General features: G+C 34.0%; 1 protein-coding gene across 1 annotated transcript in view; it reads left to right on the forward strand.

Annotated features, from left to right (window-relative positions):
• Window positions 1-4,345: 4,345 nt before the first annotated feature.
• The window catches only part of LOC106672400 (class A basic helix-loop-helix protein 15-like), a 30,627-nt gene continuing 17,654 nt past the window's right edge, over window positions 4,346-17,318 (forward strand). Inside the window, exons 1-2 of the mRNA XM_014403795.2 lie at window positions 4,346-4,486; window positions 11,455-11,510. The gene's annotated coding sequence lies outside the window, so the exon portion shown is untranslated. The remainder of the gene's footprint in view (window positions 4,487-11,454; window positions 11,511-17,318) is intronic.

Consider the following 17,318-nt stretch of genomic DNA (forward strand, 5'->3'; position numbering starts at 1 on the left):
AATAATAATAATAATAGGAGATCACCTGACTATAAAACGTGTAACAAACAAGAATTTCCGCTCCGGGAAAAAACCGAAGTTTTGAGGTATATTGGTTTAATAAGTGTATGACAGTGGTGTGTTGTGGAAGCTAGGACGTCCCTTTGTCAGCCCAGCGTTTTTTGAAGTGTTTTTTGGTGAGGTGAGTTCAACTGGATAATTTTTTTGGACGATTAGACAANTTGGAGTCAGAGCTTTATAGCACTCAGAAGAGATATAGCTAACCTAAGATAGAAGGTTTGGATGTTAGGGCGTGAAATGACCTTAGCCGTTAAAACGCCCTTAAAAATTAATAATAATAATAATAATAATAATAATTGTATGTAAATATTAAATATGATGGAAAGTCTGGAATGTTTCGTTAGTAACTATTTAATGTCAAGACTTATAAAGACAGCTAATAATTTTAGAATAAATAAATAATAAAAACTATATATACTAAGAGTATACATACCATGTACTATGTAATAAGTACACACACTGACATGCAAATTCCGCCCACTTGTAATATAACTTGATTTAAATATATTTTTCAATATATTAATCAAAGTGTCTCGTTTTTTAGGGTTTAATAATTGTGTCTTTGTCTAAAACAGTAAAAAAAAGTTAATTAGGAAAATTAAAAATTAAAAACAATTTTAAAAAAGACGGACAGATAAAATTGGTTTTCATTTTGTTTCTAATTAACATTTCAATATCGCGTATTTCCTTCTGTTGCTTTAATTACATCTCGAAGACGCCTCGGCATACTCTTTACCAGACTGAAAATGTCTCTTTGCTCGAGGTAAGCCCATTCTTCACGAAGAATCCTTTCAAGATCCAGGATGTGATGGACGTGCTCTTATTTACGTCTTTTAAGGTAAACTCATAAATGTTAGATGGGGTTCAAATCTGGAGAACGGGCTGGACAGGCTAAGACTCTGATGTTATGCTGTTGAAGTTACCGTTGTTCTGTGCAAGCGTCATGTGGACGGGCATTATCATGCATTAGAATAGGATTGTCGCTGAATTCCACGAGGATAGGCAGCGCATGTCGTTCCAAAATTTCATCCGCATAGCGATTGGCCGTCCAAGATCCTACACTAACAACAACCAACTCTGTGCGACTCTCCATTGAAATTCCCGCCCACACCATCACTGAGCTACGTTGAAAAGGTTGGCTCTGGGAAAAATTACTGGCTTCATGCTATTCATTTCGCCTTCTCCACAATCTTTCACCCCCATCTGGAGATCGTAGAGCAAATCTACACTTATCTGTAAAAAGGACAGCAGACCAATCGTCCAAAGACCAATGGCTGTGTTCTCGAGCAAATGCAACCCGTGCAACTCTGAGTTCTGGTCAATTCTGGTCCTCTTGCGGGGGGAAAAGTCATCAGTCCATACTGATTTAATCTTCTTCAAGCAGTGCGTTCAGAAATTTGGACACCTCGAACTTTCTGGAGCTGATGAATCGCTTGAACGGTCATTCTGTGGTTCTGTTACCCTAGGGCGTACAGAACCGGTCCTTCTATAGTAGGAACTCTCGAAAACATCTAACGTCGTCTCGCAGAGTTTCGTAGGGAACTCCGATAGCAATAGCCCGCCTACCTGATGGAACGTCCATCATCAATAAGAGCCACACCACGCGCAACATCCCCAGCACTAAGTGGCATTTTATGTTTAAAAAGTGAAATTAAGAAACCAAAGAAGAAAATTAAACAGTTTATTGCTTCCGACTTAAATTGAGACTGAATAAACATTTTAAATTCCGTAAAAATTAAACATTGAAAAATCCTTTATCCTTGTTTTGGATTAAGGATTAAGTGTGATTACAATTAATTGATATTCCCAATTTAAAACATACCATAAACAAATATTTATTGATAAAAACAATGAGAGAAATTAGGGGCAGAATTTTCTTTTATCGAGAAAATGAAAAAAAAAATCATTAGGGTGGAATTTTTTGTCTGCCAGTGTTTAATAATAAGTGAATAAGTTTATATTAGCATTCGAGAAATATATTCCCCACAATTAAACATTTTGAAGTTTGACAAATAATATTAAAGTCCTGATGAAAAGGATGTAGCGGATAGTTTGTCGCCACATTAAACAATAACGATTTATTGAAGTTGTGCTTTTGTTTTATTTTATATATGGTCTGGTATACCACTTGTAAGAATAAATTAAATATGATGGTAAGTCCGTATTTTTCGTTAATTACTATTTTTTATTATTATTAAATGGCTTTCAACCACTATGGGTCATTTGGATAATTAATTACTATTTAATGTCAAGAAATATAAAGACAATTAATAATTTTACAATACGTAAAAATAATAAATGTATACTATATATATGAAACGTCCTAGTCGAAATTATGCTGCCGGTTTCTTTTGTCATTTTTTGACCAATTTAAAATCTGACGTTTTCAGTGTAAAAAATCCTTTAAAATTATGTGTCAGGAGTATAAGGTCTTATTTGAAATTTTGTTGTTGAACTGGGCCTGAGGACCCTGTATAATTTTTCTCCAAAAAAGGAAAAAATTTGAACCTAGACTAAAAAATATTAAATACGTATTTTTTGTTTTTTCGATAGCGTCGTTGGTTCAAGAGAAATTCAGCTGGGCCATCTAAAAAGTACAACCTGTATATACTACATTGATGGACAAATTTAATGCACCACTCAATTTGTTCAATTTAAAATTAAATCCATTATCTTTCTACATTAGTTACAGACAGGTATTAGGAGCTATAGAAGTCGAAATAAACAATTTCCTTTGTTTACTTTTGTACTGATTAGTCCCTTCGTTGATGTCATTTGATATTATTGTTATTCTTAAACGTTTTTCAAGGGCTCCAGTCAAGCATTTGAGAGAGTCAGAGTAAGACTTTACTAGAGGAAAGATACAGCGAGCGCGAAGTCGCCAGGTGACTGGGTGACATCACTCTACAGTAGAAGGCTTCTTCAGTACTTCAGAAAAATAGCGCTTCACTCTAGAAGGTCAGGACAGGGTCGACCAAGGTCTACAGACGAGAGAATACGACTATAGGTTCATCTGTCATCAGGCTTTACGACACCGCAACATTACAGGAAATGAGACAAGAAATCTGATAAGACAAGCCTGAATTGTTTCTATTTCCTCCTGCCTGTAAGAAGGCTTAATGAATATAACCTCGGGGCCTGGCACCCGGCTCGTGGACATGCTTCAATTCGCACGAGAACATGTGAATTGTACATTGGAAAATTAGGGGTGTTGTTATTGTTAATTAAGAATTGTTGTACGAGGAAGAATTCTAACTGCACAAAGGTACTTAGAAGACATAATCACAGAACATGTAGTGCCATTTGCCCCTACATCAGTGAGAGATCCTTGCTAATGCAGGATAATGCCGGGCCATTAGAGCACATATTGTGGATGACTACCTGAATGAGGTTGGAATTGAGTGCTAGCTGTGGTCAGGTTGAACTTCAGATTTGAACCCAATCGAACACATTTCGGACCGACTTAAGCGACGCGTACGACGGCGAATCCCAGGTCCTAACGCCCTAGAAGAGTTTGAAATGGCTGTTCTTGATGAATGGGAAAGAATCTCTCAGAATATTGCTAGAACTCTTTTCCAATGAATGTAAAGACATTTAATGGACGTAATTCTCGTCACAAGTGGAAATACTCGGTATTAAAGAGGAGAAAATGTTTTTTTTTTTTCGTTTTTATTTGTGTTGATTTTGGCAATAATTGTTCTTTTAGAATTAGATGATAAATATTTTCTTTTTAAATGTCTCATTTTTACAACCAAACCTATTTTTGGTATGTAAAATATGAATAAACCTAAAGAGATTAAAATTTAGAAATGGTGCGATAATTTTGTTCATCAGTGCATATAATAAGTAGACTTAAAATTTTTAAAAAAATAATTTTATATTAAAAAAATGACGAGGGGTAAGGCCAAATGAATAAGTATACATATATACTTATACTATATAATAAGTAAAAAAATTTATACTTAATATATATATATATATATACACCCATTTTGCCTTACCCTCGTCATTTTTTTAGTATACATTTATTTAGTTATTATATAGTATATAGTATAATGATGAGGGTAAGGACAAAGCGCTTTCTTCGAGCATTCGAGGAGCACATCCGTTTCAATTAAAAATTTAGAAGTTTGACTATTAATACAAAATCCTGACGAACGAGATTTCCATCATCCGAGGTCCGACTCGTTACCGGCAGATGGGGACAAACGCTCTCCCGCTGGGTTCAAAATAATCAAACTCTCTCTCTCTCTTCCCTCCTCGTCCTATCCCCATTTCCTTTAACATTTCCAAGTTGGATCATTCCTTTCATTTCTCTCAAACCTCCTTACTCTCAGTTCTAGTGTCACAACCGTGAAAGTCGTTTCCAAGTTCGATACTTCGCCAAACCCGCCACATACACAAGCCGAAAGGAAAATAAGACAAAGTAAGTTTGATTCAGATACGTCAGATATATTTTATGAGAAACAGTTTTTTCTAAATTTGTTTTTCCAATTTGAAAATTTTGTAAGGGATGTATTAACGATTGGAAGTTAATTGCGCTGGAAAATTGGAATTGGATGAAAACGGTTTTTGTATATTTAAAATAATGTGTAACGTTTATTTATTAATTTTTTTAAAATATCTTTTCCCTGTCATGTTCTTCTACCAATCTAACACAATATAGTTATAGAATAAAAGATCATTCGTGGCAAATATTACAACTAGTAAGCAAATTTATCAAAAGGTAAAACAAAACAACGTGTTAAATGATGATTATTCGGAGTCGTATAATAATTTACAAAAGTTCTCTTTCTTTATATTTTGGCCCGTTGTCAAATTATGAAGTTAATTCCTTCATTCCAAAATTAACTGTTGTATTGTAACAATTTGTATTTACTCTCTTAATATAAAACTCTTTTGTGCTGTTTAACAGGGAAAAATATTTAGTTTTTCAACTAACGTCCATATATCCACGTTGACATCTTCTCGAATAAAGTGGAAAATAATGTTATTAAAATTTGTACCCTTTGAATTTTCGAAATTGCTGTCCATTGTGCGAACGATTGGTGCCCAAGACGTCGTGATTTAGTTAACAATAAAAAATTTCGAGGAAATAAACAATGATTTAAAACAAAAATAATTAACGAGAAAATATTTCTTGTGAGGTTTTAAGTTTCCAAATTGTAAAAAAATTTAAATTAATATAAAAATCATTAAAAATTATAAAATTAATAATTAATTTTAAATTGATTTAATTTAATACTCCACTTTTTATTGGTTATTGTTAAAAAATCTGTCATTGGTTCCGAAATGTATAGACAGTAAAATGTGAAAAAAATGGTTGTGCGGTTCATAATTATTCCAATCACAGGTTAAAAAAACACTATTTTAATGAATATTATCGTTTAACGACGTTATTTATCTTTAAAGGTGTTGTAGATGAGATTGTATTATTTTCTACGAAGTGTAGAGTTTGAGTTTTTTGAAAGACACAAAATTAGAACTGGTTCATAAAATTTGTGAACTTATTGATCAATATATTATCAGAAGTATTTGTAGTTTTATGCGCACGCTTCTTCAGTACCGAACGATATTTATTTTTACATTTATTGGGAACCCCATATAAATTATAAAAAAAATAATTATTGTCTTAATTTAATTTAACAGAACTGCTTAAAACGAGGAAACAATTAAATGAAAGTTATGTAAAGCTGCGCAATTGTAATACTTTGACTTAGATTCGTCGACAGTTAAATTGATTTTATACTAAAGCGGACCTTGGTCCTCATTTGAAATTGCTGAAACTCTTCTACATAATACGCAAACAAATTACAAATAAATTTTACAGAATATTTGTGCATTCGTCTTATTCAGTTTGAACGTCGCGATCGTAGCGTCGTCAAGAATCGCGATCGTAGGAAAAATTATGCCAAAAAAGTCGATGTTGTGGCAGTTTTTATAGGCAATATTGCATTAAAATTGTGATAATTACGGAGATTGACTGCGAAGGTCGAAGTGAGGTCGGTTTTTTGCCATTGAATCATCGAGATTGAGGCTAAAGCAAACCGTTATTCCGTTTTACCCCAATCCTTGACTAGGAGGAACTGGCTTTAAGTTATTATTCACAAACTGGATATTGATTTTTGATCCACGATTTGAAAAGTGTTTAATCCTTCATGTCTGAATATTTTATTAACTTGGTTATTTCCCTTAATTTTTAAAAATAAAATATTAATTTTATTTTTTAAAATTTGTTTGTAAGATTACTGTGACAGTCACAGAGCAAAATACAGTGATCCTGGCAATTTTGAGTGGTTGTAGGTATATATTGTTTTATATATAGTGTATACAGCTATATAGTTTTCCGTCATATTTGGATAAAAGAGGACGGACTTATTTTCGCGTAAGTTTCATAGGAATTATCGAGTTGAAGACGGCATTTCTTTCCTCTTTCAAATTCAGTGTCCTTCCAAATATATTCTAATCAATGTTCTGTTTATCACTGAAATTCTTGTAGCGTGCAATCCACTGTTTGGTCGCGGGAGGTACGGGGTAGTTTGCTCGTACCAATCTTCAATTTTTTTATACCTCGTACACCCCAACTACACATACCACTCTACTGGTACACACTATTCTACAGTCTCTTCGGAAGATCGGCAGAGACAATGGAAATCAAATCAAAGATAGAAAGTCTATCACATTCATCATTCATACTCGGAAGCAAATCTCTCCTCGAACAAGTTAGTAGGGTTCAAAGGAAGAAACAATGCTAGTGCAGTTTAACGAAATTCCCATCACAGGATAAAATTAATAATTAATGTTTCAAAGTGCTGAATCACAAATTAAATTTGTTTAAAGTTCAACGAAGGAACGACTAGTTTTAACGTAAGAATTCGACGTGACGCTACAAAGGGAGATAAATAGATAGATGAGAGATTGAGAGAGTAGAAAGAAATTGATAGAAAGATAAATATGTATATATATAATATATATATATATATAGATAGATAGATAAATAGGGAGAGAGTTAACGATAATTAACAATTATTGACCAAAAAACCGAGAAGAAATCGCACTGCGATAACGTTTTCAGAGAAAAAAAAAATCGTTTTTGTATGTAGGCAATAAAATTGATTAAAATGCTTAAAATTGTAATGAACGGATGTATAATAATATTTTTCATAAATTACTGGTACATTAATGTTAATTATCGATAGAAGGAAAATATAAAGATAATGAGATAAATGTGAACGGGAGAGAGAACAAAGCGGTGGAGNGAGAGAGGAGAGGGGGAGAGAGAGAGTGAGATAGATAGATAGATAAATAGATAGATAGAAAGACAAAAACCGAGGAAGATGAATAGATATAGATAGATAGAGAAAGAGAGCGAGGTGACATGAAATTGGGAAAATGGCGAAGTTTAGGCATAGGAAATAGTGAAAAATAAGACGAAAATATTTTTATTTTCTCTTTTCTATTAACGAGATATTAACCACGTCCATTAGTGTTATCGCTTATCAGAATTGTCTTTAAATGAAACCATTCAGGCCATTCCGATTGAAGTTTTAGTTTTTGGTACATATCAGGTATACACATTATAACGAAAGAATTATGTATAACTTGGCTTAATAAACAGGGTACTCGGGGGTTTTCCTATTAAAAAGCAATCAAGAAACTCCTTTTGTGCCTAATAAATACTACTACTACGTCAAAACGTACGACATACAAAAAGGACCTGTAAAACGCAAGATTTTAATTTGTACCAAAACAAATCTCAACAATACGAATTATATTCCCAACGAATTGATATTTCCAAATGAAGTGTGTAGTTTAATAAACTTTCTACTTATCCAATTGATTTGTTAACATGGCGAAACAAAACGAACACACTTTAAAAAAAATGCTCTTTCTTAAAATTTAAAAAACTAACGCATAACAGGTATTCCAGCATATAGTTCTAGATATGCTATGCTAACTATGCTAATTTGTTGCAAAGAAAATATTTTCTTCGTGTCAATCGGATTTTTGACAAGATAAAGATTAAATTGTTGTGGAGACTTTTCTCTTTAAATGGTTTCTTAACTCGTTATCTCATGTTTAGCATATTTAAAACATTTTTCCTTGCTTGCTTGCAATTTCACCTTTGGCAGGGGGCGGGGAGACTTAAAAATCAACTTGAAAAAAAACGAGAGCTTTGGGAGCGAATGTCGCGTAAGAATTGAGTCTGTGTCGTAAGAATGGAAATGTCAGTTGCACCCGGTTCTTCGTAAGTCGACTGACTGACTTTCTCCGACGAAGGCGAACACGACCCCACCCTCACTCTTCGATTAATTCTCTCTCTCCTTCTGTGTGTACGTGCGTGTGTGCGCGTGCGTGCGTCTGTGAAGTTTTATTTATTGTTTATTGAATAATTGAACTAAACAGATCTGTTATAACTTATAAGTAAGTTTGCTCAAGACATCAATTTGAAGCCTAATTATTCCTTCTTTCTTTTATGGTTGTCACGCTTTCAGCACTCTCTTCAGTTTGTGATGTTCCATACGACATTTTCTCTAATATCATTTTAATGTAATGATGATTCTTAAGAATGGCTATGGCTTTAGCACCTTTTAACCTTTATAAAAATAAATCTATTGATGTCATTGTCAAACTTAGCACCCTAAGTTGACCACTTTGAAACCAGCAATAATAATCAGATCCTTAAAAAGTTTAGCTTTATTTCCTACTCCAACGATTACAAAAAACAAAATTCTGATATGTAAGACTAAGATTATTTTTGCCTTTAACCAGTAAGAAATAAACAAGGTTAATGTTTTATCAATGTTACATTTGATCTTTTCAAATTAACAAAAATTACTTTTCTGGGACCCAGTGACTTAGTTCTGAAACGTCCTACATTTATCAAACCCTGGATTTTATGTCATTTCCTTATTTACCTGATCAGAGAACATGCTGGATACCACCTGGAGATAAACGATACTGCGGGAATACCAAGAAATCGGTCTCAAAAGTGAAAATGCAGCGATTTATTCGCGGTTTTTTAGAAAAAGTAGATTCCGAGTTAGGCTGGGCTCTATGCAATCCGCAGATTAAGTGCATGAGAACGGTCTCCTCCAGGGATCAGTGATGTCTGTCACGCTCTTTCTGTGGCGGTCAACAAGATCGCCGACTCCTTCTCCCCGCATATCAACAAAATGTGCATCGACGACCACTATTTTTACCTTTCTGGTAAGTATCTGGCATAAATTTGTGGAGGATTAGGGATGCGGTCACAAAGAAGTGAGTATTGTAATTTCTCGCCCTATTTGTGACTACATCCCTGATCCTCAACCAATTTGTGATATCTAGACGTTCGATTCATCTCACCTTCGTTATCTGGCATTGGTCGGCGGGGTGGTGCAATCGGTGAAAAACGCTGAGACTGCTAGCGCCGAGGAAACCGGTGGCGTCACACATCAAAGCAGTCGAATTCGTTACAGGACAACAGTCGGATTGCAAGTACATTGGTCACTTCAAGTGGGGAGCAGACAAGGAGACCCTACTAAAAGTATGTGCAGCCTTGTTCTGCTCAAGATTGTTCTCGTTGTTGGGGAAGTATTCGACCATCTGTCTTACGTTGGAACCACATTCCAATCTCGCTTGCCACTGGGTTAGTGTACCGCTCCTTAGCCTCTGCAGGGCGCTGTTCACATGCCTTGTAAGTTTAGTTTGACTTTCGATTGCCTGATGGTAATTTACTATTGAGGGCGATATCAATCGGCGTAGCATGACCATTTGGAAAGCTTGTGTTGAGATCGACCTAAAGCTTTAACTTTTCTCAGGAATGTTATTCTCTGGCTCTGCTCGAGTATATTTTTGGACCTGCCTTGGAATTTTGTAGCCCAGACTGAACCGCCTTATATCGCTATTGGCAAATGAACAGTTTTGTATATTGTGACAAGGACTTTTGGGCTCAGTTCCGCGGATATTGTGATTCTGCTTAGGATGGAGAATGTACATATAGATTTCTCTCTGATTATGATGTGACGAGCTGAGCTAAGGTTTTCTCCAAGTGCGACCCCTAGATATTTGCTTGGTTGTAGTAGCTTGGTTTTTAATGGTTTTCCTTATATTCTGACAATCGGAGCAATTGCAAGTTACCTTGGTAAAAAAATTATTAACTAAACTGCTTTTATTTTGTTATTGCATATCAATTCAAATACAGATTTGTAAATAACATTTTTCTTATTCTTTTTCTTGAAGGCTGAATATATTTTCATCATTTTCATCCGTTTTCTTAATGATTATCGATACCAGCATCGCATTGTCAAAGAACAATTATCTTGCGAAAGCGTTTGAAATGCCCTGATGTGATGTCTTGAAATAATTGCGTGTCAAGGTAGAAAAACTAATGCCGGTTGGCTTAAATATTATATATGAAAACAATAATGAATGAACGCTATCCATATAAACGATCTCAAAACGTTCTGTACAAAACTATCAAATTAATTTTAAATTTCAACTAATTAATCGTTTTATGTAAAAGTTTTTGTTTGAAATGAAAAGTTAATGTCACGAGCGGGATTCGAACCCACGACCTTCGGCTAAATACACTAACACTTGAGTTATCGTGACTTCGATCCAATCAGACACCAACTCCCCTCTCAACCTGTAACCTTTCGAGATTTCCCTCCTTTTTGCCATTTTTCAGGGCTAAGGTGGGGAGTTAGTGCCCGAGTGGATCGAAGTCACGATAGCTCAAGTGGTAGAGCAGCGACTTATTTAGCCAAAGGTCGTGGGTTCGAATCCCGCACGTGACACTAACTTTTTCATGTTGATCAAAAACCTTACATAAAAAGATTAATTAATTGAAAGTAGTAATTTGGTCAATAGACCACTAAATATAATGGATTTAATTTTAAATATTCAACTAATAGTTGATTTACCGCCTCTGAATATGTCAGTAATAAATATGAGAGGTTTTTTCTCTATTTATAAGCAATAGAGAAATTATTTTAAATTTTTAAAAATTTGTAGCTTATGGTTACAGTAAAGTAAATTTAATCAGCCTTAAAAATGTCTTCACGTGATAATGTTAAAGAAATATCATTTCAATTAATTGGATATTTTAATTATTTTATATATTTTTTCTTGTCGATCTAACTGATTATTGGCAATTAGTTAAATTAATTCATACTTGAACGCAAACTTTTTGAAAATTTTAAAATAATTAAAAATCTTAAAAATTTATTCATTTCAATTGATTTTAAAAAAATTGACAGTATAATGCACTAATTTTATTATTATTTTCGTAGTACTAAGTCGTGACTTAATGTCTAGAATGAAAAGTCACGTGTTCACAATGTAATGTTTACAAAAACATACATTAAAATCCCACAATAAAAATTAATTAATTTTAACTTTTTTTTTCAGAATCGACTTGGGAAATGACGATGCAAGTATAACAAAAACTGGAAGGTCACGAGAAAGTAAGTTATGGCTTATATATTTAATTGATAAATTACGGAAAATCAAAGTGTTGATAACCCTAACACTCATAAAAGTATTTACTGTTTAAAAGTTTAATCCGCTTTATTGATAAAACAAACTATTTTGGTCTATTCGTTTCAAAGCATTCTCACTGTGTTAATTAAGCGGGCCAACTTCACGCTTACTTTTCTTTAAATTAATAGAACCACTTTGAAGTATAAGCAAAAACAATAAATGAAATCAATTAGCAAAACGAATGAATCTTTCATAAAAATTGGTGATTGGATATTGATTATATCAGTTGACAAATCATAATACATAATTACATACATACATTACATACTTATGAATGTTATAAATGTACATTTAAAACTTTTTTTTGTAAAAACAAAATTTTACAGTTTATTTTGGTCTATTTAGTTTAACAAACTTATATAATTAATTCAAACCAAAATTTTCTAATAAAAAATGCTATCCAAAATGAATCTTCTATATATTCATTTGATGGTTAAAATGGTTTTATGGATAGCAAAATTAACACACACTAAATCTCTACTCAAACAGTGACGCTATAATGTAAAGAAAAGTAATTACTGTCATAGGAGGGCTTAATGTTCAACTGCCCGTTGGGTGTTCCGTAGGAGTAATAAAATACAATACTTTTTTCATCATTAAAATTCCATGGGTTCCGCTGGTTCAAACCCTGACCGCTTCTCGTGTCAAATATTCGTCGAACGCCCTAACACCGCATCTTTTTCGAGGGTTTGTACGCAAATACTATATAAGTTGTGACGACCTTGTGGTCATTTCTCCATTGAGTCTATACCGGCTAGGCGCCAGGAGAGCGAAACTCTCCATTCCCTCGCACTCGATTTTTTTTTTCTGCGCAGGGCTTAAGTGAAAAAGGGGTCAGTGTCCAGGCACCATTGACACCTCCTGCAAGCTCACTGGAGGTGTAGATGTTTTCCCAGACCAATCCGCTCACTCATCCACCTCAGACGGGCCAGAACCCGCAGCCGACACAAGGCAGGGAGTTAAACGATGAAGAGGGGAATAAATTAAATTTCGTGAATTAAGCTTGTTTTTTGGACAGAAATCTGAAGACGGTGCCAAAGTGTGGGGACAGAAATGTGTGATAAGTGGTGTGTTGTTCTTAGAAGGGAGTAACGTAGAGTACCGTATAGCATATGCTTAATCGTGACCACCGTTTGACAAATGGAGCAAATTGGTGTAATTCTTACGGTCATGTAGGTATCCGTCGGTAAGGCGGGAGTGTCCGATTCTTAGTCTAGTTAGGATTGTTTATTCTTTCCTAGTGGGTCGAATTGAGAATTGCCATAGTTTAACTTTTTTATTTGAAAGAATTTATTTGTAATGTTTTTTCTATTCCACTCATTTTTGTTTGATACGGGTGCATAAATCCTTGTAGGGAACCTCTTTGTAAGGAATTCACGAAATGAATTCTTTACCTAACTTGTCGGCTTTTTCGTTCCCATGGATGCCAATGCGACTGGGAATCCACATGAAAATAAATTTAACATTTTGAGTGGAGAGTTCTTTTAGTTTGTAAAGAATATGATGGATGCAAGGTCGGTAAGAAAAGATATTGTTGATTAACATTAAAGTTTAGAGGGAGTCAGAAAAGAGTATAACAGTCTTTGGGAAACAGATTTTATAGCAAAAGCTTTAAGGATGGCCACAAGCTCGGCGAAAAAGTTAGAGCGTTGTTGAGGAAGTGAAAACTGTAAGAACGGGTTCCACAGATAACGGCAGATCCTAAGCCTTCGTTAGGTTTAGATCCACCGGTATGCAGAAAGTCGGTACAAGGATAAAGGGAGAAAAAATTGTAAAATTCTTCACCCTAAAGAAATAAGGGGGGGGGTATTACGTTTGTTAAAAGCGGAGAACTGCAGAAAGATCTCGTTTAATTTTGTTTACATTAAAATAAGTATGTTGTAATTAATGTAACGATTCAAATATATATAGTTTGAACTAAACAATAAAATACCCATGTCCCGTTTTTTCAGTATATATTTAATGAAAATATTATAATTTATTATATAAAATTAATAAGATTTGCCTTTGAAATGTCGACTTATTTGTTTTTTTAAATTTAATTAAACTTAAAAATTGGTGGAAAAATTGTGTTCAAAATTAACGTTGATCTACATTTTATATTTAAAATGATAATTTTTGTTTTAGTTTAAGATAATGTTAATTGTAACTTATGTTGATAATAAGTTTAAATAATGAACTAATTGTACTGGTGTAATAATTACCTCTTAAGATTTGGACAGTGTATTTTTAACTTAATCAAATGTTAAAAACAAATTTAAAAAACGTATGAAAGCAAAATTCATTTTATCTGATATAGTATTTAGAACACTGTTTTGTAAGAGTAAACATTGTGTGGAGGAAATTCTCCGTTCACTGAACAGCAGTTTCACTACGTGAGCGAAACCCGTGTATATTTATGAAATAAAGTGGCAAAAGGAGTGGGTGGGCTGTTGTCTCGTTGCGTAACATGCTTGGTGATCGATGGAAGAAAATGATAGATTTTCAAAAGGCCCTTCTGATAATTTCGGCCGAGATAAAAAAGCTGATCCAGCCAGGTTCACAAGGCTTTTCTGTTATAGAAAGTGAGCGATTTGGAATTCAGGTTTCTGTGCCGGGCGACGTCACGCCCGCTACCTCGATTCCTATCGCGTTCGTTTTGTCGTCCTTTTTTTCAATTCTCTTTGTATCTGTGACCTGTGATAGTGCAGTCTATGATAAAAACGATAATTCATAACGTTGCAGTTTAGGTTCAACTCGGGTAAAATGCGTCATTTGTCATGTTATGACAGGAGGACCATACCCAAAAACAATTTACTTATTATTTAATTTAACTTATCTATATCGTTCTAATTTTAGTATATGTACCGCCGAAGGTAGAGGGTACTTTAAGTTTTAAACTTTATTCCGTTAAACAATTGGACGGTTGTTTAAGTTTACGTTAACACCGTAGTCTGCTATCGGCTTTTCGTCGGTATATTCGACAAGGTTCGGCGGCATGGCCTTAGCAAAAAATAACAGAATAAATAAAGATGTTTTAATCGAATTGTTGATATAGTTTCATCCATTCAGCGTTATTTACCGATAGCAATTACTCTGGAATTATACGCGTTTCTTCTCTGAAGCGTTTATCAGCTTTAACCTGACAATTTTATACAGAACACAAAATTAATATTAAGTCAGAACACGCGAATACCTATTTAAACAGAGAAATATAATGTTTATTATACCAGTATTTCTGCACACTTTAAAATATATGTATGTCTGTTTTTTGATAAGGTGTACAATAAATAACGAGTCAAATGAAATTGGTAATACACATACAATATTTCGATTTTTACTTTTTGTAAATTCTTTATTAAATAACGTATTATTCGTTTTTCTAGAATCATTCAAATTCACAAAAATTCTTGCCTTTTGATATTGACGGAACGTAGATTTTTCAAAAAAAATTTTGGCCGATATTTAATTAATTAACGTTATTTGCTTCCCGTTGACTTAATTAATTTAAGGTTTGTTTGGTGATTTTTAAGATTTGTTAAATGATATCAGTTTTTTTCTAATATAATTCGACAAGTTTAGCGAGTATGAAAATCCTGAAAATGAGCCCAGTGGGGCCGAACGCTGTGTCAAGCGTACCAAGGTCTACGTCGGCGTGTTGCAAACGTTGCCACGGCAACTCTCACTCTTGCCGGACAATATTTCCAGAGGTACGAAGACAAAAGAGATAGCTCAAAATCAAAATGGGACGAAAGGTCGGGGAAAAATGCCAAGAGGAAAACTGCACAAAGGTCAGGACAAAGTACCGTGATCCAAAGAGAGACCCCGCACTTAGAGGGACTTTTTTTATTTTTTGGAAGGGACGAGACCCGAAGCGGATTTAAATAACCAGACTTGTATCAGCTGAGAGCTTTCACTCCTTTCCCACTCTGAAAACTGACAGTGAAAGTTTTGCTTTCTTTACCGGATGACTTGCTCACTTTTATGTCTGCAACCGGGATCTTCCTCTACATCCGCAATACGGATCCCTAGTTTCACCGTTATTTATGCCCCCTTCCGACGACCTTTCGATTGCTCTGGTTATCTCAAATCTACCGCACACGAACAGGATTTAACGCTTATTTTAAGGTAGCTGTATGTGCTATAGTTTCGTCGGCAGCTAAACACAAAAGCAAAAGATCAATTTTTTGTTTTTTTGTGAATGCCGATAAAATAGTCTCCAGGTATCGATCAGTAAAGACTTTAACAGAATGGAGGCCAAGAGAAAGAAAACTCAAATACATTTTAAAACGGGTTACTCGAACATTTACCTAACAAACCAGTTCCAAAGAATCCATCAAAATGGGCGCGATAAAGCGCCGTTCGGGGCCCAACCCATCCCCCCTGAGTTATGATTTCTGACAATAAAACACAAAAAAACCTATAGGTCCTGTCTTCGGTTGAAGTGGGTGTGAAGTTGTCAAAGAGGGAGCAGTGGTTGTAAAGTTCAAGGATCGAAATATTTTCCTGAGCGGCCTTCCTCAGTCGGACCAAACTCAATCCAACCTTGGCATTAACAGCACTAGCTAGGTCTTGAAATTTTAATTTTATTTATAACATTTGGTAATAAATTAAATTATGCATCCGTCTTGTAAATCAAGATTTGAATCGATAGAAATAATCTAATTTTAACTACAGCATTCCTTTTCTTCTAGTGTGCAAATGACAATTTAAGAAAATATTTAAAAAGTGAATTGTGACACACAAGTTTGATTATAAACTCAAAGACAAAAAAATCCTGACACTCTATTTTGTAGTTTATTCCTAATTATATGTATGTATTTTTATTGTTATACTGATTACAACATATATATATATATATATATATATATATATATATATATATAACGTATGTGGTATAATGTAATAAAATCAAATTAAATGAGATATGAAATTTACGGGTTTTAATTGAAAAAAATGTAATTAGGATGATTTGGAAGAAAATTCACCAAAACATCTAAAATCATTTAGCGATAGATTAATATTAATAATTACAATTTATTCTATCAAAAACGATTTTCCGGTGTTTTGGTGAATTTTCTTTCAAATCATCACAATTAAATTTTTTTGTAAGCCGTGAATTTCTGATCTCCTTTAATTTCGTGTACATTAAAATAAGTATGTTGTAATTAACAAAACGATAATTTTTTTAAAAGTAATATACAGGGTGTTCGGCTACTCCTGTTACACATTTTGTCCATAGATTCTACGTTCAAATGGAACCAAACAGTCCTAATTAGCTATGGTCCGAATCTCAGCAGTTTCGGAGTTATTCCTCGTTTTCTGATTTTTTAAGATTTCACGACCTTGCTTCAAATAAACAACGATAACTTCAAAAGCAAAAGCTTTTGGACAAATCCGTTGATACCATTGAAAACTACGTTAAATTTACAATCAGATGTGGTCAATATTAAACTTGTAAACGTTCGTGAAATAAGCGTTTTAGTAGCGAGTTTAATGCGACGGCAGCGCGTCGAAAATACATTGCAGAGGGTGGGGTGGAGAGCATTTCAAAACAAAATTAAAAAAGTTTAATAAATGCATTCAAAATTTCCTTAATTTTTATTTTTTATTATTAATCTTTCTTAATTTCCACCTAACCAATCCTCCAACCATGGTTTTTTTCTTTTCCTCCATCAATTTCTTCATTTTTGAAAAAAGTAATTAAAAAAAGCAATTGCACCACTAATAAGGATATTAAATGGAGTGCGTTT

Source organism: Cimex lectularius, unplaced genomic scaffold, assembly GCF_000648675.2.
Source record: "Cimex lectularius strain Harlan isolate CLEC.00 unplaced genomic scaffold, Clec_2.1 scaffold222, whole genome shotgun sequence".
NCBI lineage: Eukaryota > Metazoa > Arthropoda > Insecta > Hemiptera > Cimicidae > Cimex > Cimex lectularius.